The following is an 11,159-nucleotide window of genomic DNA, read 5'->3' as shown; positions in this document are numbered from 1 at the left end:
TATATTGATTGTATGACTCTAGGTAAGTCATTTTACACACAGTGCTTAGGGCTAAAATGTTCAAAGTTCCATAAACTGTTGAATTATTTCAATAAATATCACTGTTGGGACTTCACTAGACCTATGGAATCAAAAATCTATACATGCACACACACACACACACAGACACACACACATACACACACATACACAAATGCACATTTTACATGACTTTTATTTCATTTTATAATGATATATACTTGATTCATCTTAGTGTTGTTTCTCGCATATCATAAGTCCTCCCTTGGAAGGATCAGGATCTGTATAGTCCTCTTGACTGGAAATCCAATGACAGGGAACAGTATAAAGATTAAATTTGGGGGGAAAACTGTAAACCTTAAAATTTCTTAGACTTGTGAATGTTGGAAATTTCACCATTGGAATGTGAACCCCATTGGCATTGATTACTTTAGGACAGAAACCTTTTGCTGAATAATGGAAAGGGCTACAGCATAAATCAAAATTTAATTATTCCAATTTCCACCCTACTCAGGGTAACAGGATTTAGAAAGGGCTGCAGCATAGAACAAAATTTAATTATTCCAATCTCCACCCTACTCAGGGTAACAGGATTTAGGAAGGGCTGTAGCAAAGGATCAAGATTTAATTACTTGAGAATATGGCCTTCAACAGACATGTGCAAAGCCACAGACCTCTGGGTGGTCCTGGGTTAAGGTAGAACCACCATTGGCACAGGGAAGACATGGACAGTGATTGGTAGATGTGAGAACTGAGGGGAGGGAACTTGGATGGTTTCCTTAAAGATAGCAGGGTCTGAGGACTAGGGTTGTTGGTTGGAGAGGTTGTGCTCGGAGAAGCTTGCTCTGAAGGAAGCTGGAGGTGGAGGACCCTGAGACTGTTTCTCCATTTTGGTCACGTGAGTGATAGGGACTGATCTCTTTTCTTTGCCTCAGCTATCTAAGGGCTTGGGCCTTTTGGCCCAGCCTAAACAGAAGGGGTATTTAAGCCCTATTCCCTTCTCTCCCCTTTCTCTCTCCCTCTCTCTCTCTATCTCTAATACCTTTATTCCTCCTGTTTGTAATTAAAAACTCCATAAAAGGTTGACTGCTGACTTGAGTTTTCATTTAGGAATTACATAGCTGAATTCCTTGGCGACCTTAAATTAATATATATCAGTATTTTAATGTGATTTCCTTGTCACAAAACTGAGGCAGGTAGAAATTATTTTCTCTCTGCAAGGAGTATTATATTTTTAGAGTTTTATTTAAGATAAGGAATTTAAGAAAATACTAGTAAAAAAAGCACATGTCTAGGCCCAGAGAGCCTATTCATGATTGCTAACATATTTCCTGCTAGGTGGAGAGCCTTGTGTTCCCTAAAGCAGAAGCAGAAGTAGAAAAAAGAGCCCTGGAGTAGGTGGAGAACTTCTTTAAATAATAATTTGTGATCTCGCCCAGGTAAAGATTCAGTGGAATTACAAAGCATTCTGGGAAGTGAGCAAGGACTTCTGGGGACTGGAGTCCTGGGTTCAAGTCTCCATTTTTAAATTTTCCCGTGTGATCATTTTTGAAAAAAAATATTTTCCCCAAAAGGATCATGAAAATATAATCAACTTAAAGATTACAATAATTTGAGGATAAGAGAAAAAAAGGACAGAACCAATAATTGCTGGATGCATTGACAAAAAGCCAGTTAGGGGGAAGTCCCCTTTGGCATGAAAGTATACTACAAATCAATCAATTCAATCAAGTTCAATCAATTATTTTCAAAAAATTCAATCAATTACACCCAAAGTTCATTCTTGTGCAGCTTGTGGTCTGGAGGCTTCTTCATGGTTTCTTCTCCAACATTTTAGTTTCTGGATTCAGAGAGGTAGTATCTTTCTTTTCCTGAAATTCTTCTCAAAAGGAGTTTAAACTTTGCAATTTAAATAACATTTTTTACATTTCCCTTGTGTTGTGGGTGATTGGAAAAAAAAAAAACACAGGATCACTTATGGATGCATGGCTGAGGTATGAGGTATATGAGCCAATTGGTAAGAGAAATTAAAAAGACATCAGAACAATCCAAAGAAAAAAGAAAAATTTCTGGATGCAAATATAGACTATCAAAGTCTTATGTGTAAAAATTCCAAATAAAAGAAAAATATATCTATAACAGGTCCTTGAATCAGGGCCCAATTAAAATGATCGAAGCAATGATGCATTTACCCAGCTGGGACTACAGAAAATTACCACACTGTGAAAGACAGAAAAAAGGAACCAGATTATAGAAGCCAAGTAGGAGCCAAGATTGGGGATACTCATCTGTAAATATTTTCAGAGTGAGTGTGGACACAAGGAAAGCCTATGTCTTAACAATGTTAAACACAGTAACCTCGAGTCTTCACACTAGGTTCAAGACCTTTGTATTGGCTTAGTAGTGCATCAATCCATCCTGGGTTGGCTTTTCTTTGGCCCTATGCAATGGCTCTTTTGTGTATATCTTTTCCTGGAATCAGACAGAATTATTAAGCAAAGACCCATAATTTTTTTTAAATAATTAGTGGAATCATTTTATAGTCTCAAGCTTTAGGGGCATGCATTAGCAAATGTATTTTAAACTTATATTACTGAAAAATCAGAAAGTTAAAGAAAAACTTAATACTGGTGTCAAATATAAAAAGGAGAGAAAAATTAAAAAACTGAAATAGTATATTGCACATGAAAGAAAAATATAATAAAAGAGTTTTAAAAATAAAAGTATAGCTTATATCATTGACACACTATGTCAGCTAAGAAAATATAGAATGCAAGGCTTTCTCACCAAAATGAGATCCATTTCCTCTTCATATCTGGCCATGATCCACTGTGAGTATGAGCAAATGAATTGAACAAAGTAACATTTTTCATTTTTAAAAAAACAGTAGTACAAATATGTAGTTATCAATATCCCCAAAATTCTCAATAGCCTAATTAATTACAATAGCAAACAAACACACTATCATATTTCACATAAGTTGCTGTATGGCATTTTTTTAAATGGATACTTGTCACAAGTTATTACAGACATAGCAAATCTTTCAACCTTGGTAATAAATAAACATATTTTTAAACAAAGTAAAATTTATGTTGGATTTAGAACATCATCAAGAAATCTAGAGATCATTCTCGGGGAAGTAAAGTAGTGGGCTGAATAGTATAAATGAGGGGTGCTCCTTTTTGGAGGCTTTTTTAGGGATACAAATGACCTGAAATTAAATGCCCCAACATCCATTCACATATTTAGAAATGCAGGAAGGTTGGGGGTTATAATTGTATTTCACTTCAGCTACTAGAATGGGCTGTACACCTCATTGTAAGGGCAGGCAAAAATGACCAGAGATTGTTAAGAAAAAATTCTAAAAACCATGTCGAGAAAATCCTTAAAATTCGTTGAGATATTTAGCACATTAAATTTTCCAAAGGTTGTTATACAATTGTAACCAGTTCTGATGAAGTCCATCCATCCTCTATGTGACAATTTACAAAGGCAAAAATAGAACGGCTATTTTCATATATGAGCTTAATTACAATGATATTTGTTCAATGTGGTTATGGGGGAAAAGCAATAGAATTTAACAGTAGTTAAAACTCAGTACATTAAAATTGCAAGGCTCATCGTGACCTTGCCTGGGGTAATGAACATACAGAGTGATGAATGGAAGCTATATGAAAAAGCATAACAACCCTTTATTGAGTTCAAACAAAGCAATATATAGGTTAAGACCACAGGAAGATATGATGTTACTGCCCAGCAACAGCAGGAACCAATAATTGGACAGATTCATAGAAATTCATGACGTTACCTGCCAGGCACAGGGAAGAACTGAGAGGATTCCAAACAGACAGAGAAGCAACTTTCCCACAGTCTCTCACAATTTCTCACAACCCTTATCAGTCCTCTGCTGGCTACTCCAACCTTACAGTTTCTTTCTCACAAACCTTATCACTCCTCCCTCTGATGCTACTCCAACCTTGAGCACATAGCTGGGCAGGTCGTACACAGTTCAACCCACGACCCTGACTATGCAGCCCAAACAGAGAGAAGAGGAGACTTAACCCTTATGGTTCTGCCTTTACGGCAATGCCTTGACTACATAAAATAATTCAGTGTAATGGAATAATCTTGAGTGCAGAATATATGAACTTAAAATCACAAAGTTAAATCCATAAACAAAGCAAACAGTAAAATACAATAGAAATACAGAGATCTTTATAAAACATTGGAGTCTGAAATGCCTTAAAAATATAACCTCTGGTCTCTTTAGCGTTCTTTGGGTTTTTATCCATTTAGATGCCTATTGTCAGAAGGCAGGAAAGCGGTTCAGCAATGGGGGTTAAATGACCTGCTCAGGGCCATGCCGCCAGCAAGTGTCTGAGGCCAGATTCCAACCCAGGACCTGCCCTCTCTAGGCCTGGCTCTCAGTTCGCTAAGATACCCAGCTGCCTGCCCAAAGTTAGCTAAAGGGATGTAGGGAGCTGAATTTTTTTCTGACACACAGGTGAAGTCAATAAAAGGATCAATGCAATTAAAAGATATCCTTATAAAATAGCCATGCTTTTATGTTCCTGTTCGGAAAGTCTTTCTTCTTCTCTCCCTTTTCTCTCTCCCCTCCTACGATCCTCCGCCAATACCCCCGTTTTTTTACCAGCTATTAGAAATCAGTCCTGGATAATGAGTGATCTGCTCCAAGGCTAGAGTTTGTTGGGCAGTCAGGTCATGAGGTGATCTTGATCTGGGTTAAACAGGGACAGGGTGATCAAGAGAAAGACCAGGAGCAGCAGCTGGAGCAGGAGTGGGCAGCCAGGGTGGGCAGGTGAGCTGCAATCTGGGTCAAACAGCAAACTAGTCTGGGGCAGAGGCAGGAACGCAGCCAGGCCAAGTCCAGCTGGGCTAAGGAAAGGGCTCAAGGAAGTCCAAAGCGGGGTTTTCTTAAAAAGCATCTTAGAGAAACGTGGCTTTAAAAAAAATTTCTAGGCTAAAAAATTTGAGAAGTTCTCATCCAATCTAGTGGTCACAATAACTGTAAAGATTAAAATTTGGGGGGAAACTGAGGCAGGTAGAAATTAGTTTCTCTCTGCAAGGAGTATTATATTTTTAACAGTTTTATTTAAGATAAGGAATTTAAGAAAATACAAGTAAGAAAAGCACAACCACTCACATCTTTCCTGCTAGGTGGAGAGCAGCGTGTGCCCCAAAGCAGATGGTAGGAAAAATAGCCCTTCAGGAGGTGGAGAACTCCTTTAAATAATAATTTGTGATCTCTCCCAGGTGAGAATTCAGTGTAATTACAAAGCATTCTGGGAACTGAGCAAGGACTTCTGGGGACTGGAGTCCTGGCTTCAAGTCTCCATTTTTACAACAGTGAGTGACAGTATAGTTGAGGGAAGTCATCATGGAGGCGAAAACCTGCACAGCTGCTCTTTTTCCCTAAAGCTGACTTTAAGAGATCATCATTGCTAAGGTCTCCTCACTCTTGGCCATCTGTTGAAACATATACTTTAGCCAAGTGGTTCATTTATTATTTATGACTTCTTTCTCTTCTTGCCTCTCCTCCTCTGAGCAGTTATCTGTAGCTCTCACAGTTCTCCCAGCATGTCCTAGTTTCTCACCTTCAACTCCAACATTGCTTCCACCACCAACTTCCTCTGGACTCTGTCCTTCTCACTATTCTTCCTTTACTTTCACATATTATCCCAAATCAGTTTCTGCATAGTATCTACTCAAATTCATTTTTTCCAATAAGTTGTAGCTTCCCCACAGAAATTATTCCACATTTTCTTCTCCTCTGCACCAAATCGCCTGCCTTTCCCCCTTACATATGAAATTTTCAGTTAAAAAAGCAAACACTTATTCAGCCTCTTCTAGTATCAATACCCCTGCTTACTGAGAGGGTGCAAGGAAAGGGAGGGTGTGATCCCTGCTCTTATATTCAGGAAAACATTCAGAAGGATGTTTCTAAATGAAGTAAAAATGACCATAACATGGGAGGAAACTTTAGAAAAGGGAGAGTTCTGGAGGGATTTGAAACAAGTCTTAAAGAGTAGGAAAGCATTAGCTAAGTAGGAGGATGGAAGCTCATTGCAGATGAGAAACAACATAAATGAAAAATGGAAAGGAACAAGTGTTTGTTAATCACCAGTATTTTCTCAGCAATTGTAAATGTTATCTGATTTATTCCTCACACCAATTTAGGGAGGTAGGTGCTATCCTTATCCTCATTACACTGAAGGAAACAGTAGCTTCCCAAAGGTCACATCAGCTCTAAACGAATGAGACCTGATTCAGTCTCAAATCTTCCTGACTCCAGGCCGAGGACTCTATCCAGGGCACCACTTAGCTGCCTCTAAGCTCTCAGAGAGGAATGACTTTGGGGAATGGGTCAATGACATGGTTTGATTTCCTGTGTAGCCTGGGGATTCCCATCAGAAGCTACATAAGAGGTGCTTAAGAAGGGGGACAGGGTTCCTATTGAAAAGCTGATATATGATGAATGAAGAGAAACAAGAAGGGCTGAGGCTTGTAATGGGAGGTTTCTTTTTCTTATTTCATTATTCTTCCCATCTAAGCCTCTATGTTTTCCTGTGACTCTCACAATGCCCAGGAGCCCTCAGTTGATAAGGATTGTTATCTCAATTCCAAGAGACCTATAGAGTTGTCTGAATTCATATTTTCAAGCCCCATTTTTCCATGATTAATAGAATTTTGAGAGGGAGGAAATCTTCAGGCTTTAAAATATGAGTCAATTTTAGGCCATCTAGTGTTCAGGGTGTTGTTCCCAGCCTCGAAAGTTACCCAATCATAGTAAGTGTAACAACAGGAGGTAGACAGATTACCTGGTTTGTCCTAGTAAGCATTCCTATAATTCCGGTATTTTTGGAGTGTTGCAAAACACTGTTTCTCCAGATATTCTTCGGGTAGAATTACAGCACCTGGGTCTTGGTTCATTTCAGCTTCAGAATCTTTTGTTAACTGGTACTCTGTATGCGTAAAGGTACCCAGGGTACCACTTGTATCCCAATCCCAATACCCAGTTACCTTGAAAGTGCGATTTGGACAAAGTGAACAGCCAAAACCTCTTTTAAAGAAATATAAACCTGAAACACACAAGCCCAAGGTATGATGAGCTCTCTAAAGTACAGTAAAATGTGTTTTCAAATACTGATTACTCTAAAAATGATATTAGTTCATTTTTAGACCATTGATTTCAAACAGCCTACTAAATGCAAAGTATGTTCCCTTTAAACAAACACCCAATTCTTTTCCTTTAGTTTAGGAAGCTAAGACAAGATGAACCAAATATAAGACAATTTTAAAATCCAGAGCACAATTCTTTCCAGGCTAATTCCTTTCAACTGTTTAAATCTCATTTCATCCCTGTCCCTGGTGAAGGAGTAGGGAGCAAAGAGTAGTTGAACTGAAGAATTTTGGAATCAAAACTGGAAATGACCTTACCATTATCTCTTCCACCCTGCTCATTTACAAATGAGGGAGCTGAGGCTCAGGGGAGGGCAGTGGATTTTATGAACTTTTTAGGATGCTAAGTAATAATCAAGATTCAACCCAAGGTTCTCCAACTCAAATCCAATATTTGATTGTTTAGTTTTTTTTTTTCCAGAACAACAAGTTGCTACGACTTGTGATTAACTGGGATGAGAGCTACACTGGCCTAGACAGTGGTTGCCTGATACTGAAATTGAGTGTTATTGAGTGGAAGGAACAGTAGCCTGGGGGATTGGACATCCTGGGTCTAGACTGCAATAATGGAGACTGGAGACAACCTTAATATTGCTGTCATAGATAGGCTTGATAGTGTATGAACCTAGCTGGTTTGTCTTTCTCCCTGACCAGAGGGTTTCAAGGGGGTGTCACTGTGATAGAATTTCAGTACAGGAAGGGACAAGATCTAGTATTCAGATAAAGACATCTAAAGGTATGAATTTGATGCTTTGCTTGGACTTAGTGAAAGGCCAGGCACCCTTTGATATCTCTCTGATCCTAGCCTGTCAGGATGTCATCAATGGCAGACAACTTTGAGACCTTTACTTTGACCAGAGTCTCTGAGAGATGATACCCTCGGACACCTATTCCCTCTATCTCCATAAGATAGCCAGTGACTTCTCTGCCTGCATATTAGATGGAACTAATAGTGGTTTATGTCTAAGACAATTTGGGGAAAGGTATAAGAAAGGGGTTATCAGGATACCCTGTGATATTCCCTTCAGACTGATCTTGACTCCTTGGTTGTGGCCAGCAGCCAGGATCAGTCCTACCAGAAAATATTCTCTTCCTAATCTAAATATAACATGCCTAAACACCTAAAAAAAACAGTTCAGTCTAAAGCAGTGGTAGAGATAGTAAAACTTCTGGTCAGACACATAGACTGCCCTCCTGGGATTAAATCCTATTTAGGTCAATCTCCAAAGTCTTGTCTGACTTCCAATGTTCACAGAATAATCTCTGAGATGATTGACTTTATATCAGTCACAGCAATCATTTTGGGACACTGCAGGCTATTAGATGATACTGATTTCACATCAGAGCTCAGGATACTACTCTCTTCCAGGGTTCCAGAGAATCTCCCTCAAGTCAGTTGAAAACTCTCCCAGCAGCCCCTCCATGCATTCCATCTCTCCTTCTGTCAATCATCTTTCTTCCTATGTGTTCTATCTCTGCTCTTGCATTTCAATCCACTCCTACAAGCCCTGAGTTTGGCACTTACTGAATTGTATGAGATCACTGGCTCCAAGCCATAGAGAGAGATAAACTATCAGAAGCCCTCTGGGTTCCTGAGTCAATGTTCTTCCCAATGTTCTAAGATCTGTCATTCCCCCTCTGTTTAGTGGGTGGATTAGATCTAGATCTCCATTGTACTTTTCAGTTCAAGCATTCTATTAGTCACAGAATCAAAGGCATGTCAGAGCACACTGTAGTGTCTACATTAGAGGCCCAGATGCCCAGAGAAGTAAGAAGAGAGGAGAATTAATTCAAGCTGATGAATGAGGAGGAAGAATTGTTCTCTCTGTACTTTCTGTTTCACTGACAGATTGTATTGGGTAGAATAGCAGAAAAAGGGAAACCAGAAGAAGGTAGGGAAGGGACAGAGATGTGATTTGAGGTTGGCTCTACCCCAGCCTCACTCTGGATTTGTTCTCCACAATTTGGGGGTTCTGGCCAGTCCCTTCTCCTGCCTCTCTCCCTCCACTTTTGTTCCTTTATGAATCCTCTTCAGCCCCTCCTAGTTCGGGACAACCCCTTTTAGGCAGAGGTCACTAGGGATCACTAAACCCTTTCAAAGTCATTGGACCTCAGTTCCAGACCTATAACTGTGTACTCACCTTTCTTATCTTTTTTGGAGTTTAGGAATTCTTGAAAGTCCTTCATGATGAAATCTTGTCTCTCTTTCTGAAGTTTGCTCACCTCATCCCAGTTCTCCACATTTTCCCATCCGAAATGAGGTTTTGCCCTCTGCTGGTAGTTCTCATATATGTAGACTACTCCATGGTTGAAGTAGGCTTTGCTCCATGATTCAGACTCCCCAGTTCTGGTATTTGAAAGAGCAAAGTCCTCGTATTCCAGAGAATCACACCCTGAGGCAAAGAGAACTGAGTGAGATATTTTTAATACTAATCTCCCAAATTTGTTCAGTCATTTTTTATCATATTGGACTCTTTGTGACCCTATTTTGGGTCTTCTTGAAAGAGATACTGGAGAGGATTTTCATCTCCTTGTCTAACTCATTTTATAGATGAGAAAACTGAAGGAAGCAGAGTTAAGTGACCTGCTTAAGGTCACAAAGCTAGTAAGTGCCTGAGGTCAGATTTGAGCTCAGGAAGATGAATTTTCCTGACTCCAGACTATACCACAAAGCTGACTTAGAGTACAGAAGATCCTAGTTCATCTCTCTCCTCAGACAATTTGAGGTACCTACAGAGAATTAAAGCAGAGAAGTGGGTAAGAAGTGAGGTAATGACATCTGAACCTGGGCTACCAGAGCCAGTAGTTACCCATGTTGCCCTTCTTCTCACCCTCACTCAACAGCTTTGCCACTTACCCAAGGTTACCTAGCTAAGACAAAAGTTGGATTAATAACTAGATCCTCTGACACTAAATCTAGACATTTCCTCTCTATTCTCTGATTTCATTCTATTTTTCAACTCCCAAATGGGATAGTTCTTTCCCATTTGCTTTACTCACATTTTCTTGGTTTTGGGGACATTTTGGTCCCTGAAAGCAGTAGCAAGAAGATGGCAAAGACCAGGGGTCCCATCATTCCAAATTCAGTGATATTGGTCAGCACAGAAATCTGGTCAGATTCAGCTCACAAAGGATGTTGGCAGTGTTAGCACTCCTCTGCTGTCATATATGCTGTTGAATCTCAAGAGATGACACTCCATTGGCCAATGAGAATTTCAAGGTAGAATCTACCCTCTGGACATTGGAAACAAATCAAAGAGAACCTGAAATTCCAGAAAAAACACCAACAGTATGTGTTCCAAGGAAAGTTCATAGGAAATAGCCCTGGAGGTTTTAGTCAACAGAAAGTTCATGGTGTAACATTGTGATACATTAACATATATAGATGAAGGGGCTGAGAGTGGAATCATTATTCTGGATACTGCCCTGTTAACACCCAATGTGAGATATTTTGACCAATTCTAAAGACATGTTAAACAAAACACTGACCATCTAGAAAGCTCCTAGAATAGGGGATCAAGGATGGTAAGCAGATTAGAAACAAGCAAGATCAACCTAAGGAACAGGAGATATTTGTTCTGGTAAGTAGATGCAGGAAGGACACACTGCATTTCCGCAAATATCTTATAGAGTTTTATATAGAATAGAGAATAGACTTGTTCTCTGTCGCTACAGAGGACAGGATTAGCTTCCAGAACTCAAAATTAACAGAGAAGCAGATTTCAAATGGAACTTCTTATCAAGGAGAACTCTTCCAAAATTGAAGGTGCTGCCTCAGTGACAATGAGTTCTCTCTCTATCAAAGGGCTTCCAAGAAGAGGTTGTGAAGGGCATTTACATTTTGTATCCGGAATCGAGTAGAAGAGAGCTGAAATTTCTTCCAACTCTGAGAATAGGTTACTCTGAGGACAAAGCATCCAAACATACTTGCTATGGTGTTT

At 39.4% G+C, this 11,159-nt stretch overlaps 1 long non-coding RNA gene across 1 annotated transcript; it reads right to left on the bottom strand.

Moving 5' to 3' along the window:
* Nucleotides 1-213: 213 nt before the first annotated feature.
* LOC103097393 (uncharacterized) lies at nt 214-10,491 on the bottom strand. Its single transcript, XR_008914931.1, has 3 exons — nt 10,219-10,491; nt 9,360-9,611; nt 214-7,118 (listed from the first exon to the last, which is right to left on the bottom strand). It is a non-coding gene; the product is annotated as an uncharacterized LOC103097393 (long non-coding RNA).
* Nucleotides 10,492-11,159: the final 668 nt, after the last annotated feature.

The sequence above is a fragment of the Monodelphis domestica genome, chromosome 1 (genome assembly GCF_027887165.1).
Source record: "Monodelphis domestica isolate mMonDom1 chromosome 1, mMonDom1.pri, whole genome shotgun sequence".
Lineage (NCBI taxonomy): Eukaryota > Metazoa > Chordata > Mammalia > Didelphimorphia > Didelphidae > Monodelphis > Monodelphis domestica.
This window is presented reverse-complemented; position numbering and strand designations above follow the sequence as displayed.